Here is a 17,971-nt window from a genome sequence, read left to right on the forward strand (position 1 = left end):
AAGTAACTGCACTATAAGGATAAAGAAAGAATTATACAGCACAGACATCCAGGTGACAAAACAAAACACATATGATAAGCCAGCCTCCCCCATCTACAGGGACTAGAAAATAGTGTAACAAAATGTCAATGTATAGAGGGGAAAAAAGGTAACTGCAAAATTTTATTCCTAGCCAAGTATTTATTATTAAATATTGTGTTTTAATCTTTCTTACTCACATATCTTCAATTTTTCCAATACTGTTCATCACAGAAGAAAAATCTTAGACTGCCATATTTCGTGAGTTTCCTTACCATCTTTTTTACATTTCTTTAAATTGATACATTTTAAAAGAAAGTTCCTAAAATTGAGACTGTTTGATGTTTTACTTCTAATTAGACTCAGACATGTACCTTTGACAGAAATGCTACACACATCATCATAACCAAACAAGTAAATTAAAATCTTTAATAACAGCAGAATGGAGATACCTCAAAAAAACAAAAGTAGACCTATATTTGATCCAATAATCCCACTACTAGATGTTTACCCAAAGGAAAAAAAGACACTACACACCCATGTTTACAGCAGCACCATTCACAATCGCAAACATGTGGAAAGAGCCCAAGTGCCCATCAGTACATTAATGAATTAATATAGCATTTTTAACCTTCTTTTTAATTTCATGGCACACTTGATCCTATAATTAAACTTCCACAGCACACTGAAATTATGTTGATCAAAAAAAAGAGTAAAAAAAAGAATATATTTACTGTGTTTTGAACTTTTTTGAAAATAATTTAATCAATTGTCTTTAAAATTTTTCGTGGCACACCCAAGATCCTCTAAGAGCGCACAGACTGAAAATCACTGGATTAAGAAAATGTGGTAGACCTATTCCATAGCATACTACTCGGCCATAAAAAATTATGGTGACCTAGTATCTTTTGTAACAACCTTGATGGAACTAAAGACCATTCTCCTAAGTGAATTATCAGAAGAATGGAAAAACAAACATCAATTCTAAACTGGAACTAGATGATCATATACATACAGAAGCAAAACTCAACGGAATTCAAGTAGGAGAGAGGGAGGAAGAGGGGTTGGACAAATTCACACCTAATGGGTACATCGCATATTTTCTGGGTGAGGGGCACACTTATACTTTGACTTAAAATATACAAAAACAAACTATGTAGCCAAAATGTGTGTACCCCCATAATATTCTGAAATTTTTAACAGGGAAAAAAATAAATAAATAAATAAAATCACTATTAATGGGACCTCATGTTCCTATTCATTGACATGATGTTCCTCTTCATATAATAAATAGAGAATCACAAACCCAAGTTTTTAAGACGTAATCTAAATGTCTTAACACAATAACTAAGAAAATGCCATGAAGGCTATGTTAACTAGTTTGATGAAAATATTTCAAATTGTATATAAAACCAGCACATTGTACCTCATAATTGCATTAATGTACACAGCTATGATTTAATAAAAAAAAAAAAAAAGAAAGAAAGAAAGAAATGGATGAGTGCAAAAAAAAAACTTAATCTCTCAGCTGTAGAATATAAATACATTTTTAGTCAGACTACTTTTTGGAAAAAAAGAGAGAAGTATACTTAGTTAAAGTGAACTTCCTGTTACACTACCATCCCAACCTCTAAGTGCATTTTCTTCCTCAAAGGAAATTGCAATTTATATATACAGAGTCACACTGCATATTTTGTTCTACAATTATTCATTTAATGTATTTTAGAGTTTTTCATGATAGTTCACTGATACCTCATTTTTAAAATCTGATGATTACTATTCCATGTATTCCATGGTATGTATATATATATATATATATATATATATATATATACACACACACATACGTACATATATAGCATAATCTACCTAACTATCTACAAACTGATGGAAATTTAGGTGGCCTTCAACCTTTTGTTATTTCGAACATACTGCATTATGCCCTCTTTTACCTGTTTCTTGAAGTACATCCACAAATATTTCTTCGAACAGATATCTATGAAATGTATGACATGTTGATTTTTTTTATCAATTTCACTGAATTCCCCTCTAAATATTTTAGTATATGTGCTGCCGAAGCGAGCACAATTCCCCTCTAAATAAATCACCATTTTATGCTCTTACTACTGTATGGAGCGACTCTATTCCAGTTAATATTAACGATTTTTGTTGTTTGCTAATGTATTAGAAAAAAAATCACACATTCGTATCCTTTACATGTTTTTATTGTGTATATTTTTAAAATCTTATTTGTAAGTTGCTCTCTCTGTTTCTTTGCATAATAATCGCTGATGTTAATTAGCTTGCCAGTGTATGTTCTCTCAAGAGTAAAATGTCTTTTATTCACATACTCTCTATGGCAGATCACTGGAAGAAACTTAGCAATTGGAAGTCTCATTGTCAGATTTTACCCAGGGGAAACTTAAGACCTACAGAGAAAGACATATGAATTTACACTTAAGTCACACAACTAAGGCTTTAGCCTTATATGAGGTTACCAAAGTAAATGTAGAATAGGGAATAAAAGAAATTTAGAATTTATATTTTGTCAAAAGACTCAGATTGAAACTCAATCAGAGCTAATAATGGACTACTCCTGAAATTAATATTGGGCAGAGATTTCAAATCTCTTGAAAAAGAATTGAACTTGGTCAATTTTACTGAATTCCCTCTAAATAAATCATCATTTTGTGCTCTTAAGGAGACTCTTTCTCCTGAAAGTAAATTCTTAGTCAGTTATGATAGACTTGATCACAGCTTGCTATACGCCACATAGTTGGACTTATAATTCACTTAAAATATTAATAATAATTAACTTCTAGAATTTGAAATAATTTTGTGAAAAGATTCAAAACTGAATTATCAGTGCTGTAATACCTGTTTTTAATATTGTTCTATCATAGACAGTAGAAATAATAGATAGTTGCTTGGTCGATCTGAATTGACCAAGTTCCATTCTTTTGTAAGGGATTTTAAAAAGCATAGGTTTGAAATTTGGCTCCATTATTTACCAGCTGTTTGCACTTATTGCAAATCAGATCCTTCCTTTATAAAACAAGACTCAAAAAGATAACCCTAAATATTTCAAATCATTGATGGAAAAAGCAAATGTTGTGAGTGAAAAAAGAACTTCATGCCTTTAAAATGTTACCCCAGTACAGGTGAAACCAGAGTGACGTTAGGTAATACATTGTAACCTCCAGCCCAAAAATAAACTATGAACTACCTCCCAATTACCAGGTCTAGTGAAAAGGAGAAATCAATGTTTTAATGCTGTATACAATTTAGGGCGGCGCCTGTGGCTCAGTCCGTAAGGCGCCGGCCCCATATACCGAGGGTGGCGGGTTCAAACCCGGCCCCGGCTGAACTGCAACCAAAAAATAGCTGGGCATTGTGGCGGGCGCCTGTAGTCTCAGCTATTCGGGAGGCTGAGGCAAGAGAATCACTTAAGCCCAGGAGTTGGAGGTTGCTGTGAGCTGTGTGATGCCACGGCACTCTACCCAGGGCCATAAAGTGAGACTCTGTCTCTACGAAAAAAAAAAAAAAAAAAAACAATTTAATAGCGATTTCTGTCCTGTAGAGTTTCTCATTTTCCCTATCATCAATCTTCACCAATTCAACCTTAGGTTTTCAACAAGCCACAGACACCTCAGCTACTCTAAGTTTCAATCATTTCTTATTATTCTTTCACATTTAGTTTCAATTTATTTGGTTTAGAAGATGAAATTTTAAAGCCCATATTTTTAATGTACACAGCTATGATTTAATAAAAAAAAAAGACCACATTTATTTCTACTGCCTATGATAGAAAAATATAAAAAACATATTACAGCACTGATAATCCAATTTTGAATCTTTTCACAAAAATTTCTTCAAATTCTAGAAGTTAATTATTATTAATATTTTAAGTGAATTATAGCCCAACTATAGCAAGCTGTGATCAAGTCTATCATGATTGACTAAGAATTTGCTTTCAGGTGATTTGAACCCTTTTTTTAATACTTCTCAATTTAATGATTCCATCTTCTCAGAGAAAGATGTATAAATGAAACTCATTATTACCGAGGGCATGCAAGGTCATCGAGTGCCATTCTGCTGAAAAATTACAAGAGGAAAATAAGACCCCATTAATAAAGTATCCGTCACTTTGATGAGACTACAGATTGTAATTCACTTTCACATGTATCCTCTATTTCTTAAGCTTCAGAACAATGTGGATTAATAAAGACTAAAACTTTCCTCCCAGTGTTAAAATGGTTACTGAAAACTGTTCAAATGCAGTGACACTCAGAGGGACTTTTTAAATGCAAAATTTTCTTTATAATAAAAAATAATTTCTTAAATACCTGGAATGTTTTATGCTAATATTTCACTTAAAAGATAAATGGTGAAAGTGATAGCTTCTTAATTGCAATTAGCCAAACATAAATAATTTAAATACTCTCAATTGTAGGTTAACAAAATTAAAAAGATGCAAGAATTTGGTAGAATATAAATATCTAAGAAATGGTGCATCATAGACTAAACAAGACAGGATTGGGTCCTCAATTAAAAGAGTACATATAGCTCAAAACAAACAACTACACACCCACACAAAGGATAAAACACAAATAATAATCTAGCAAAAGGGAGGGGAGAAAAGGGAGTTGGGGAAGTGGGAGGGTCATACAGGAGGAAGGATGCCAATTGGCAGGATCTTACCTAATATATACAATGTAAGGGTGTTCAGCACGCCCCCTGGGTGAAGGGCTCAACTACAACTTGAACTTTACCTTGGAAGTGAGAACAGTGTAACGTAAAAATATGTGCCCTCATATTAATTGAAATTTTAAAAAAAGAAAATTATACTTTAACCATTAAAGATGTAAGCTCTTAAAATAAATTGCATTTCATTTAAAAATCTACATTATTTACTTTGACTTTATTAAAATAAAGTCATTATTATTGAACATGTTATTTATCTTTCAATTTGAGACAAAATTTAATTTACTTATCAAATATATTAACACACGTGGAAATATTATTCAATAAGCATCTGTCTTTTGTTTACAACCTGGAATATTTGATTCATTGAAACCAAGTTCACACGTTTGGATGTTTCTCTGTAATCTCCTTGGACTTATCTGACTTCTAGAGTTAGAAAATGACTCAGGTGGAATCAGGCCTCATCACCTCACATACATTCCTCCCTCTGCAGCTTTTGGAATGTGTAAACACGGAATACAGCAACCATAATGAGAATGGGGGTGACAGACGAAAATAGCATCAAGTGAATCGTGTCTAACAAACCAAACCTTATTTTTTTCTCAACTTTGTCTATCTTAAACTTTTAAAAAAAATTACATAAATATGAAATCTTGCATGTTTTTCTATGTTAAAGTAAAACAAATATGATAATAAAATATTTCATCTATATTATATTTTTTAAAAAACAGTGCAATAAATTCTCTCAAAAGCACAAAAACACTGGCTTCCTCATAAGAGATCTAGTACCTCAAAAAAATGTGCAAATAAAACAATGTATAATTTAAAATAAAGTCTTATAGTTAAATGTTTCCAAGATTACATCTTCTTTATTCCTTCAGATGGTAGTCTTATGTTGACACATCAGGAGAGGATCACTTGATCATAAAATGATCCCTGATACTGAAGCACATTGATTTTCATCTAATCTTTTCAATTGTGCAGTAATTTTGTTAATCTTCAGTTTGGAGTCTCAGATCGAAGTGCTTAGAGAGACCAGGCAAGTTAAAGAGAGAAAGAAAGCCACTGGGTTAGCACAATAGAAAGTGGTGGGCGTTCAGTGACCTGAAGTGTGCATGCCTCAGCTTACCCTTCAGTCAGCTCTGGGGCCCTGTGAGAATGTGATTGTTGAGTGACTAGATGTCCCACTTTTAAAGAGAAACTGAAAGCTCAAGATTTCGTGTGAAACATCTTTATTTTGAAATATCAGTAACTTGTTTTTTTATTTTGTTTTAACAAGCTGGGTGATTAAAAACTACCATGGGCTGCTAGTTTGTTGTCTCTGAATTAAAGAACAGGATTGCTTACCTTGCCCTTACATTCAGGGACTTGTCATTTTGGGACTTATCCACCACTGTGGAGTCTTCAATTATAAATATATTTCTCAATTTTTGTAAAACAAAAAAGTCTAGAGGCTAATATCATAAAATGCAGAAAAACTTAAAATCAGAAAATGGTCAAAATTAAGCGAGTGACCATTTTTGAAAGAAGAAAACCTTTCTATGAAACTTCTGCTCAAATTAGCAGTGTTCATTGGTTCATTCATTGGAAAGTCTATTATTGGTGCAGGCCACCTTGACAGGAAGCCCTGTGATGGAAATCAAGCAGTGATGACTTTTCATCATCTGCAAATTATACAGATTACCTTATTGAGATCATACTCATTAACTTTAAAATGGGAACCTCTAAATGTACTATAGTGAAATACTGGTGATCAGAAGAAATGGTCTGAATTTTCCTAAAAGGATAAAGATAGAATTGTAGGAGGATGATTACCAAAGAGTAAACAACAGCAATTTGTGCAAAAACATTTAACTATAAGCATATTGATAGAGGCAATACACAATTCACATAGACCAAGAAACTAAACAGCTGATCTATAAGAAAGTTCCATGTGCTCCTGGCACTTTCTTGCATGTACAAATATGTTTAGAACAGTTAAAGGTATGGGAACAGAGAAGATGGCAGCTAAAATTATGGGTGTATTTTGTTCTCATGTGTATGTGCATACATGTGTATATTCCAAGTTGAACTATTTAATTTTTTACAATAAAAATAATAGACACAATTTTGTGACCATTGAAACAAATTCTCCCTAAAGTCTTTTAAAAAACAAGTGCTGGAAAATGTCTATATTCTTAACAGTTGATCTCGTTTTTAGGGTCAGTTTAGAAAAAAATGGCTTTTTTCGGGGTGTGTTAAAATATTGTAACTTAGGATACTGATTTCAGCCCCTAGCATCAAAGAAAAGAGTGTTCTCTATAGGCCAGAAGAAATTACCCTTCATTCAGGGGTAGGGGAAAGTGAGATATTCCTCTTTCAACAATGTTAAGTTTGCTTTTCCAGAACTTTCTTTTCACAGCTAGGTTCTCTTTTAAAGTAGCAGGACTGAACTTGACCTGAAGGCATCCCTCTAAATTTTCATTATATTTTCTCTTCTCCCCTCCCTCTTCTTCCTTCTTGAAGTATCCAACATGGATGCTATGGTCAACCACAGCCTCTTTTCTTTCTGGTGTGGCTTGAGCTCTGTCTGAAAGCATCAGAAAGTCAGTTGCCCACTTCCTGCTTGCCGGAGACTGAAGGAGAAAGCTAAAAAGTCAGACAAAAGGCAAGAGGCAATTTTCTTCAAGGTGTCTGTAAGGTATTTAAAATTAACTGTAAACCAGAGCACTCAAGCTTTTGATGTCATCTGGGAAGAATAGGCCACCCTTGCATTCAGCCCTCCAAGTCCTCTGGGCCTCATTCCAGAATGAAAGGGAAGTCAGAGCTAAGGGTGACAGGACAGGTCTGGCAGAAAAGGAACGTGAAACAAGGAAGCCCAGTTACTACAGTGGAAGTGTCATTACATCACGTTGGTACCTGTAGTGCCAGTACGAGAGGTTTGCACTGTTTCTAAGATGGAGGTAATAAAAGGAAATGGATTTGCACTGTATGAATTAATATACACATTGGGAAGAGGAGGATTGGAAAGAAGGGAAAACTTAAACCCCAGAACTTTGTAAAATATGTTCACCCACTAACTATAGTTCAGGGGAGAATCCTGCATTTGGGAGAAATGCACACCCAGGAAAAGTCAGGCACAAAAGCTAGGACAGTTTGGGGGTGTTTGTTTGTTTGTTTGTTTGTTTTGAGACAGAGTATCATTTTGTCGCCTTGGGTAGAGTGCTGTGGTGTCATAGCTCACAGCAACCTCAAACTCTTGGGCTCAAATAATCCTCTTGCCTCAGCTTCCCAAGCTTCAGCTACGACTACAGGCACCCACCACTACACTCAGCTAGTTTTTTCTATTTTTAGTAGAGACAGGATCTCACTATTGCTCAGGCTGGTCTCAAACTCTTGAGCTCAAGCAGTCCTCCCACCTTGGCCTTCCAGAATGCTAGGATTACAGGTATAAGCCACCACATCCAACTGACAAATTTTTCTAAGGAGCACCAAGAAAGGAATCCTTCCTATTTTTATTTACAAACAGGAAGTCATAAAGATGACCTTTTACTGGTACTTTTAAAGAGGCCTAAACTCTCACCCAGAGAACTGTCAGTAAGCAGAAACTTCATTTGGTTCTAAATATACAAAAGGCGGGGTTTTCTGAGATAGTTTCTGCTGAATAATCTTCATTTGAACTTGACGTTTCCTCTGAATCCTCTTTAAGTGGCGTAGCTGGCTTTTCCTCCTCCTTCACAATTTAAACCTCACCTCCCAGATTACACCTGCGGTGCATCTTACAAGGGTATATGTGAAACTTAGTAAATGTAGAATGTAAATGTCTTAACACAATAACTAAGAAAATGCCAGGAAGGCTATGTTAACCAGTGTGATGAAAATGTGTCAAACGGTCTATAAAACCAGTGTATGGTGCCCCATGATCGCATTAATGTACACAGCTATGATTTAATAATAATAAATAAATAAATAAATAATAAATAAATAAAATAAATAAACCTCACCTCCCAAAAGACACTGACCTTGATTGGCCTCATCAAGCACATTGTACCCCATTGCATTAATGTACACAGCTATGATTTAATAAAAATAAAAAAAGATTCTGGGCCCCATTAGGATACAGGGTCATCACTCTGTGATTATCCCCCTGTGTATGGGAAATAAATTTCTGTAATCTCTTTCTCTTAAAAAAAAAAAAAAATAGGTTCTCTCCTGTCATTCAGAATCTCAATAATTTGCTGGTTTTGCTTCCTTCTCTATTGACTCTCCATCCACCCCATGCCCGCCCCACTACATTGTTAGAGCTGAGACATTGTAGGCCAGGTTGGTTTAATTCAGATTTATATGCCCTGGGTATCTTGTGGACCTGCCACAATCACGCTCCATGAATTTTTATTGAATACATGTGTATAGGCAGGCTAAGAAAAATCATTCCATTAAATTCATTCAAACATAGGTAAAATGAAGTTCTTTGTGTGAAAATTCCTATGTCCATCATGAATCTCTAATAGGAATCTGTGGCAGCCTAGAGTTTGCTTTTGTTTTTTTCGTTGTCTATTTTTTCATAATCCGCCTGTTAATATCTGCTAGATTTGTGTTCCATGATCCCTTTCCTCAAAACACAGATTGACCAGAGGATTGTAACAGTTTCTTAGACAAAAATACTTTTAAAGTAAAAACGGGGAATAGTCCTTGGAAAATGTGTCAGACATACTTTCATGAGCACTCAATATGGTTTTATGCTTTTGTTTATCATGCAACTTCTACATTGTAATTTATGTGAAGCTCTTCCTAGAAGTGAAAATCTCATGCCACCAATAACTCCGATTCCCCAGTTAGAGATTTCTCTCTTACAAATCAATAAACTGACATTCATATTGACAAACGCATCTTTTGTGAATTTAGCAAGCAAGAAACTGAACTTTTCTAGATGAAATCATGACAAATCAGTTCTTTGATGCTGGAAAACTGAGGAGCAGAAGAATCTCAGTCAAAACATAACACCATTGAACAGCCACCTGGCTAAATCTTACCTTATCCATTATTATAGAAAATGTGAAAAGTAGCCACATAAAATCATCCTAGAACTCTAAACTATGCTATAGAATGATGTTATTTGAATCTCTATAGTCTCTGTTGAGCATGATACTTTTTCTGGAAGAAAATACCAATCACACCTTCATTCAATTATTTGACAAACACGAAGGGAGTATTTTCTCCGGGTCATGATTGTTCTATGTGCTGGAGATAGTTATGGGTAAGAGAGTGTGTGTTTGCAAATCGCTCAGGGACTAGAGACAACAGACCAAAATATCAAATAAAATTAGGGGATGTAGAGTTAGAACAGAACAGATCAAAGTGAACTGACAGATGGCAGAAACTGTGTTTTTCCCACACTTTGCAAATATTAGGGATTCTTCGAACTATATGTTAAGCTTAGGTGACAAGATGGCAAACTAAAAGAAGCCAGCACACACTGCTTTCAAGTGGAGGATGGAAAGTTAACAGGTGGACGCCCATCCACGGATGGGCCTTCTTGGAGACAGCATTACGACACATCAGCAAAGTGACAAGGGACAATCAGAGTGAAGGAGAAAGTGACAGAGGATCCATTCAGAAGGACTGGAAGATACCTGGGGGATGGGGACAGTAAGTGGGAAAGGCAGGAGGAGAGAACCTCAGGACTCCACCCTCCACCACAGATGACTGCAGCTGGAGCTATCTCCATCCACTACTGCAGATCTCCAAAGTGATCAGGGAGCTGTTTGGATTCTGTGCAGTAACATCCCCACAGAGAGAAGGCTCAGCAGTGACCCCTTGGCTCCCATTCCCAAGTTGCTGCAATTCACCCTATTCTGAGGCCTTAAGTCCAGGGTGCCAGGCCTACATAGGGGTTGGCTTTGCTGCTGCTGCCTCCACACCACCCCAGTCAGCCCAGGGAGGGAGCAGAGACAGCAGATGCTACACAGGCCTTGTCATTGGGAGCATAGTGCTCCTCCCCATAATACAGAAATTTAAGCAAAAAAGGCACCACGCACACCACCTAAGAAGCCCCACAGCACCTGCCTTGGTGGGACTGGAGCAAAGGGAAAAGCCAGGCTGCCCAGTAGTCCAGATCCTCCTTGAAGGCCAAGCTTCTGAGGCTCCCATACCACCACTGGACCCCAAGGCCCTTCCCTCAAGTCTCCCACTATATATACCCCCAGCCACCACAGCCCCACCCATGAGGGTCCCATGACGCCACTAGGACCCGCGGACCCACCTGCATGATCCTTGCATCTGGAGCCATCCCACACTGTAGCTCCATCCCCAAGGATCACCAGCACCACCTTCCAGGACCCACCCCCAGTCCAACACTCCACCAGGGACCTGCTGACCATGAGCCACCATTGTACCCGGACCCAGGAGAAGCAAACACCCACAACCCTGATATCCACATGAGGAGACTCAGGTGGAGAAATTTCACATAACCCATAGTCTCCCCCTTGAGCCTTTAACAACCCACCAAACTGAATGGAGATCATTCAGCACCAGCTTTGGGTGTGACAATTCCAGGAGAACTGCATATTAAAAAAAGAGCTGTATTTCAGGCTCTCAGTGCGTCTGCCCCTCTCCTGCCAAGACAATCTTCCAGAGTAGGTCACAAAATTGCCATGTATGGACCTCTACTTCTTTTCACTAAGTAAGAGATTTCCTAGCAAAGGGGAACAGGTATGCCACAAACGTATCTGCCCTGAGCTGAGACACAAGGTTTGAGATGAGAAGAAACCAACAAAAGAACTCTGGAAACATTTAAAAAGAAGCTAGTTTGACACTCCTAAGGATCAAAATAGACCTACAGAAACAGATCCCAATAAAAAGAAAATTTTTGAAATGTCAGAAATGGAATTCAGAATGTGGGGTGGCAGATAAGATGAATGGCATTGGGCCAGTTGTGGTGGCTCACGCCTGTAATCATAGCACTCTGGGAGGCCAAGGTGGATGGATGCTTGAGCTTAGGAGTTTGAGACCAACCTGAGCCAGAGTGAGACCTCACCTCTAAAAATAGCCAGGTGTTGTGGCAGGCCCCTGTAGTCCCAGCTACTTGGGAGGGTGAGGCAGGAGGATCACTTGAGCCCAAGAGTTTGAGGTTTCTGTGAGCTATGATGCCACAGCACTCTACCAAGGGTGACAAAGAGAAACTCTGTCTCAAAAAAAATGAAAAAATGAATGGCATTGTAAAGAAAATTTAAAACCAACACAAAGAAGAAAAAGAAATATTTCAGGACACCAATGAAAAAAAGTAAAAAAGTTACTGATGAGATAAATAACAACATGAGAATATTAAATATGTTTCATTAAGAAATGAAAATGTCATCAGAAAACTTTAAAATACAGCAGAAAGCTTCAAGAACTGGTTAAATCAATCAGAAGAAAGAAAGACTGTCCAAGCTTAACGAGAAGACTTTCAAATTAACCCAGTCAGTCAAAGATGCAGAGAAAATAATGAAGAATGAACAATCAGAGAAATATGGGATAATTCTGATATGCCAAATTCAATGGTACGTCAAAAAGATAATTCAACATGCTCAAGTGAGTGTCATCCCATAAATGGACAGATGGTTCAACATAAGGAAATCAATAAACATGATTCTCCACATAAATGAAGCAAAAATAAAAATCATATGATCATCTCAAGAGATGCAGGAAAATTAATAAAATCCAGCACTTTATAAAAACCATCAACAAACTAGACATAGAAGGAACATACCTCAAAATTATAAAGGTTGTGTGTGACAAACTCACAGCCAACATCACACTGAATGAGGAAAAGTTAAAAGCATTGCCCCTAAAACCAGAATGAAACAAGTATGCCCACCGTCACCATTTGTATTTAACATAGTCCTGGAAGTCCTTCCCAGAGCAATCAGCTACGAAAAGGAAGCAAAGGGCATCCATAACCGTGAATAGAAGGCAAAATCATCCCTGTTTACCAGTTTACAAATGATATGATCTCCTATCTAAAAAATCTAAAAGTTTTTTAGATTTTATCCTGGAATTGATAGGGAAACAGTTTTGTATCTGGTTCAGCAAAATCTCAGGTTACAAAATCAATGTACACAAATCTGCAGCATGTCTGTACGCTAATAAAAGGCAGGCTGAGATTCAAATCAGGAACTCAATAACATTTACAATAGCTGCAAAGAAAGTGAAGTACCTAGGAATACACATAACCAAGGAGTTAAAAGATCTCTCCGAGGAGAATTACGGAAGACTGATGAAAGAAAGGGCAGATGACACAACCAAATTAAAAACATCCCACCCTCACGGATCAGCACAACAATGCTACTGAAGTGTCCACTCTGCCACAGCAACTTCCACATTCAACACATCAAAATACCAATGTCGTATGTCACAGATCCTGAAAAATATAATACTAAGCTTCATTTGGAACCAAAACAGAACTAGACTAGCCAAAGCAATTTTAAGGAAAAAGAATAAATCTGGAGGCATCAGATTACCTATCTTCAAATTTTACTACAAGGCTAAAGTCACCAAAACAGCATGGTACTGGTATAAAAGTAGAGACATAGATCAATGGAGCAGAATAGAGAACTAGATTTAAAAAACCGTTTACCTGTAGTCAATTGATCTTGATCTTAAGCAAGCAGCATACACTGGGGAAAAGACGCCCAATTCAATAAATAGTGCTTGGAAAACTGGTCACATGCAGAAGAATGAAATGGGACCCCTACGTCTCACCATATACAAAATTAATTCAAGATGGATAAAAGCCTTAAGTGTAAGTCACAAAACCTTAAAAATTCTGGAAGAAATTGTAGATAAACCTCTTCTAAACAACACCTTAGGCAAAGAATTTATGACTAAATCCCCAAATGCAAATACAGCAATAAAAAAAATTAGCAGGACTTAATCACATTGGAAAACTTCTGCACAGCATAAGAAATAATAAACAGAGTAAACAGACAAGCTGCAGAATCAGAAAAAATATTCTCACACTACAGCCAATAAAGGGCTAATATCCAGTATGCTTACAGAACTCAAACAAATCAGCAAGAGAAAAAACAAACAACCTCATTAAAAAGTTGGCAAAGGACATGAACAGAAGTTTTTTAAAAGAAGATGGATAAAGGGCTAACAAGCATATTAAAAAATGCTCAAAATCACTAATGATCAGGTAAGTGCAAATTAAAACCACAATGGGACACCACAATATCCCTGTCAGAATGGCCATTCTCAAAAAGTCCCAAAACAACAGATGCTGGCGTGGACGCAGAGAGAAAGGAATGCTTGTGCACCGTGAGTGAGTCTGCAAATTAGTACAACTTCTATGGGAAACAGTTTGTAGATTCCTTAAGAAATAAGTATAGACTTACCATTCCATCCAGCAATCCCACTGCTGGTTATCTACCCAAAGGAAAGGAAGTCATTTTCTCAAAATGATGCCTATGCTTGAAGGTTTTTTGCATTACAATTCACAATTGCAAAGATGTGAAATCAGTCTAAGTGCCCATCAATTTGTGAGTGGATAAAGAAAACAGAGTGTACATATATAGAAACCATGGAGTACCACTCAGCCATAAAGAAGGAATGAAATAATGTCTTTTCTGCAGCAACTTAGATGGAACTAGAGACCATTATCAAGTGAGAGATCTCCAGAATAGAAAAAAAACAGCCACATGTACTCAGCAATAATTGGGAACTAAACTATGAGCACACAAGGCACAAAGATGTGTAAAAGAGATTGGAAACCAAGAAGGGGGTGGAGGTAAGAGAACAAGGTGTAAAAACTTACCTATCAGGGACAATGAACACTGTGACGGTGCTAGGCATACTAAAACCCCCATCTTAAGCACTGTACAGGTATCCATGTAGCAAAACCATTTGTATGCCTTAATATTTTGAAATTTAAAAAATAAATAAAATCAAACTTACATTTAAATGCATTCTATAGTAAGTGCCATGATAAATTTGTTTATGGTACTATGGAACATAGAGGTATCTCTGAAATCAGGGAGGATAAGACCTTGGAAATAGTAACCCTTGCAGGGACAGAAATCACAGCATCATTCAGTGTTGCAGAATGAATATTAACTATCTATCAAATATTGAATTCCTTCCGAGTAAAGAGACAATGCATAATCACCAGCCAGAAAGCACTTCTTTAAACTAACTGCCCTCAAGGGTGTCCTAAAAGTCAGCCTGAAATAGTGTGAACGCCTGTGAAATGTGTGTTATGCCCACTTTTACATGTTACGTGTGCTTTCCATGTATGAAATCACATCCACTGAGACTGCACCTGGGTTATATAAGCATGGTTACTAGTAGAAAGTTATTTGTAGAGTTATTATGTCAAGGCATTTGAAGATTCTACTTCTCACAGTGGAAGAATGTTACTGGATACCATTAAGTAAGAAACTACAAAAAAAGTTCTCCTAGAATTTAATGCTAAGAAAATAATATCTTTCCAGAAAAACTCATATTTAAGTTTCTGTCATGCAAAAATTAAGATTCAATCTGTGTTGCTTGTCTTTTGTCAAGAGGGAGGGAACAGAAAAAAGCAGAGTTTAGTTGTTGGCACTATTTCTCCATAGATTCTAGTACAAATATTTCTCTTCTTCTAAATTATTTCTGAGCATGCTTGCCATCCTGCTTAAGCCATTTGTTCATTTACACATTCAAACACCACAAACCAGTAAAATCCTTTTTGAAGTACAAAGTGTTCTAAATTGTTAGTCAATAAATAAATGAACAGGCAGATGAATGGATGGATAGGTAATGGTTTCAGAGGTAAATAAATCGGTAGTTTCATTCTTTATAAAAACCTAGATCCTCAAATGTTATCTGTGTTAGTGCTGCTTTATGTTCTGATACATGTTTTTAAATAACAAAAATATTAATTGTCAACAAAATCATCAGTAGTGCATATTTTATACCCAAGAATGTGCCTAGCTTTTGATGATTCATTCACATTACCAGGATGTACATGTCATAGCACTAGTGAGTAAATCTTTTCTAATGCCCTTAGAATAGTAGCTGACATAGAGAAAGGGCTACTTATATGCTTGCTACATAAATTGTTTTATACAATATTAAAAATAGTTGCAAAAACTTGAAAATGTTTAAGAAGTTTAATTATAATAGGGTTGGTGCCTGTAGCTCAACAGCGAGGGCACCAGCCACATACACTGGAGCTGGAGGGTTTGAATCCAGCCCGGGCCTGCCAAACAACAATGACAACTACAACCAAAAAATAGCCAGGCATTGTGGTGGGCGCCTGTAGCCGCAGCTACTTGGGAAGCTGAGGCAAGATCACTTAAGCCCAAGAGTTTGAGGTTGCTGTGAGCTGTGATACTAGTGCACTCTACTGAGAGCGACATAGTGAAACTCTGTCTCAAAAAAAAAAAAAAAAATGAAGAGGAAGTTTAGTTATAATAATACATGGTTGAGGGTGGTGCCTGTGCTCAGTCGGTAGGGCGCTGGCCCCATATACAAGGGTGGCGGGTTCAAACCCAGCCCGGGCCAAACTGCAACAAAAAAATAGCCGGGCATTGTGGCAGGTGCCTGTAGTCCCAGCTACTAGGGAGGCTGAAGCAAGAGAATCCCCTAAGCCCAGGAGTTGGAGGTTGCTGTGAGCTGTGACGCCACAGCACTCTACCATGGGTGATAAAGTGAGACCTCTGTCTCTTAAAAAAAATAAATAAATAAAAATTAAAAAAATAATAATAATAATACATAGTTGAAGAAATACAAGTTTTCCAAGAAACAAATAATCATAAATATTTTTAAGCTACTTCCTAAGATCCTTCAAAAAAATTTTTCAACAAAGCATCATTGCCTCTTATGCACTGTAACATTAATAGCTTTTTTTAAAATGTGCCTTAGGATACAACTGACATCAATAGATCAACAACCCCCAAAAGGAGTTGCAGAATGCCCCCTATGGAATCTGAAATATAAAAAGCTGGTTCGTCCTGACCACCAGGAGTATAGTATGAGCTGGTAAGCAATGTTCGACTGCTTATATTGATACACGTATCAATAATACACAAGTAGACACAGCATGATTTTACCAAATATCAGACCACTCTTAAAACTTGAAGAGGGAAATGTGGTATGAACAAGAAAAACACAGTTTCTCAGGCTCTGGATTCAACAGTGGCTGTTTCAGGAGCCTAAAGAGGAAAGTAACATGTCAAAAGCAGGAAGGAATCAAAATTCTTCACAGAGTAGTCTCCGAGTCCTTCCGTCTTAGGGAGCAGTTTCAGGAATTAAGTGGATTTATGAAAAATTTAAGGAGGATTTCTCTCCTTGAAAGGGAAAAAACACTATTAAAGTAGACCCAGAGATTTCTACAATTCTTTAGAAAAGAAGCACCACCTGGGCTCTACTGGGAAATGAGAATGCCAAGCTCCAGTTAGAAACTGGAAGACTCTAGGAACCCAGCTGGTATCCATATCCAATCCCAAAGGAGAGCAAAATATTAGCAATATCCTTGCCTGCGCACATAAGCTACATTCTAACAATGAACCATAGGAGTAGGGCAGAATTTAAGAGGCCCTTCCATTTTTAATCTCTGCAAGAACTTCCCGATGCAGGTAAGTTACTTGGTCTCATTTGAACCCAGCTCAATATATATCATACATTGTGATGTATGTAAAGCATTTTGGTACACATAATTCCATCTAGATGGTGTGCATCTACTTAAAAGTTTCTGTGTCTTTAAAAGGAACAGCAATGGGTGGCACATGTGGCTCCAAGGAGTAGGGCGCCAGCCCCATATGCCAGAGGTAGTGGGTTCAAATCTAGCCCTGGCCAAAAACTGCAAAAAATAACAATAATAATAATTAATAAATAAAAAATGAAAGGAACAACGATAATAAAGGCGACTCCAAATGTGAGGTGCAAAACAAAAAGTTACTATAAATAAAACAGAGTAGCAAATACTAAAATCTGTGCTTCTTAGGCTAACAATTTTGACCTTCTGTCTGATAACCAGTATTCTGCTTAAGACCAGAGAGTAAGGACGTCTCTTCTTCACCATGTATTAGCTGATAGGACCTCAGTTTTCCTCATCTATGACATGGAAATAACAATATCTACCCCATGGGAGTAGGTGTGGACTTTAAAAGATAGCTTGTGTAAACAACCTTGTGTAAATGTACAACCATTCCTAGAATGGTTCTCCAGTAAGATACCATGCCGGCCACAGATACAAGCCGCATGTACACGTATAATTGTAAATATCCTGGTGGCCACATTAAAAAAA

Source organism: Nycticebus coucang, chromosome 12 (genome assembly GCF_027406575.1).
Source record: "Nycticebus coucang isolate mNycCou1 chromosome 12, mNycCou1.pri, whole genome shotgun sequence".
NCBI classification, from domain to species: Eukaryota; Metazoa; Chordata; class Mammalia; order Primates; family Lorisidae; genus Nycticebus; species Nycticebus coucang.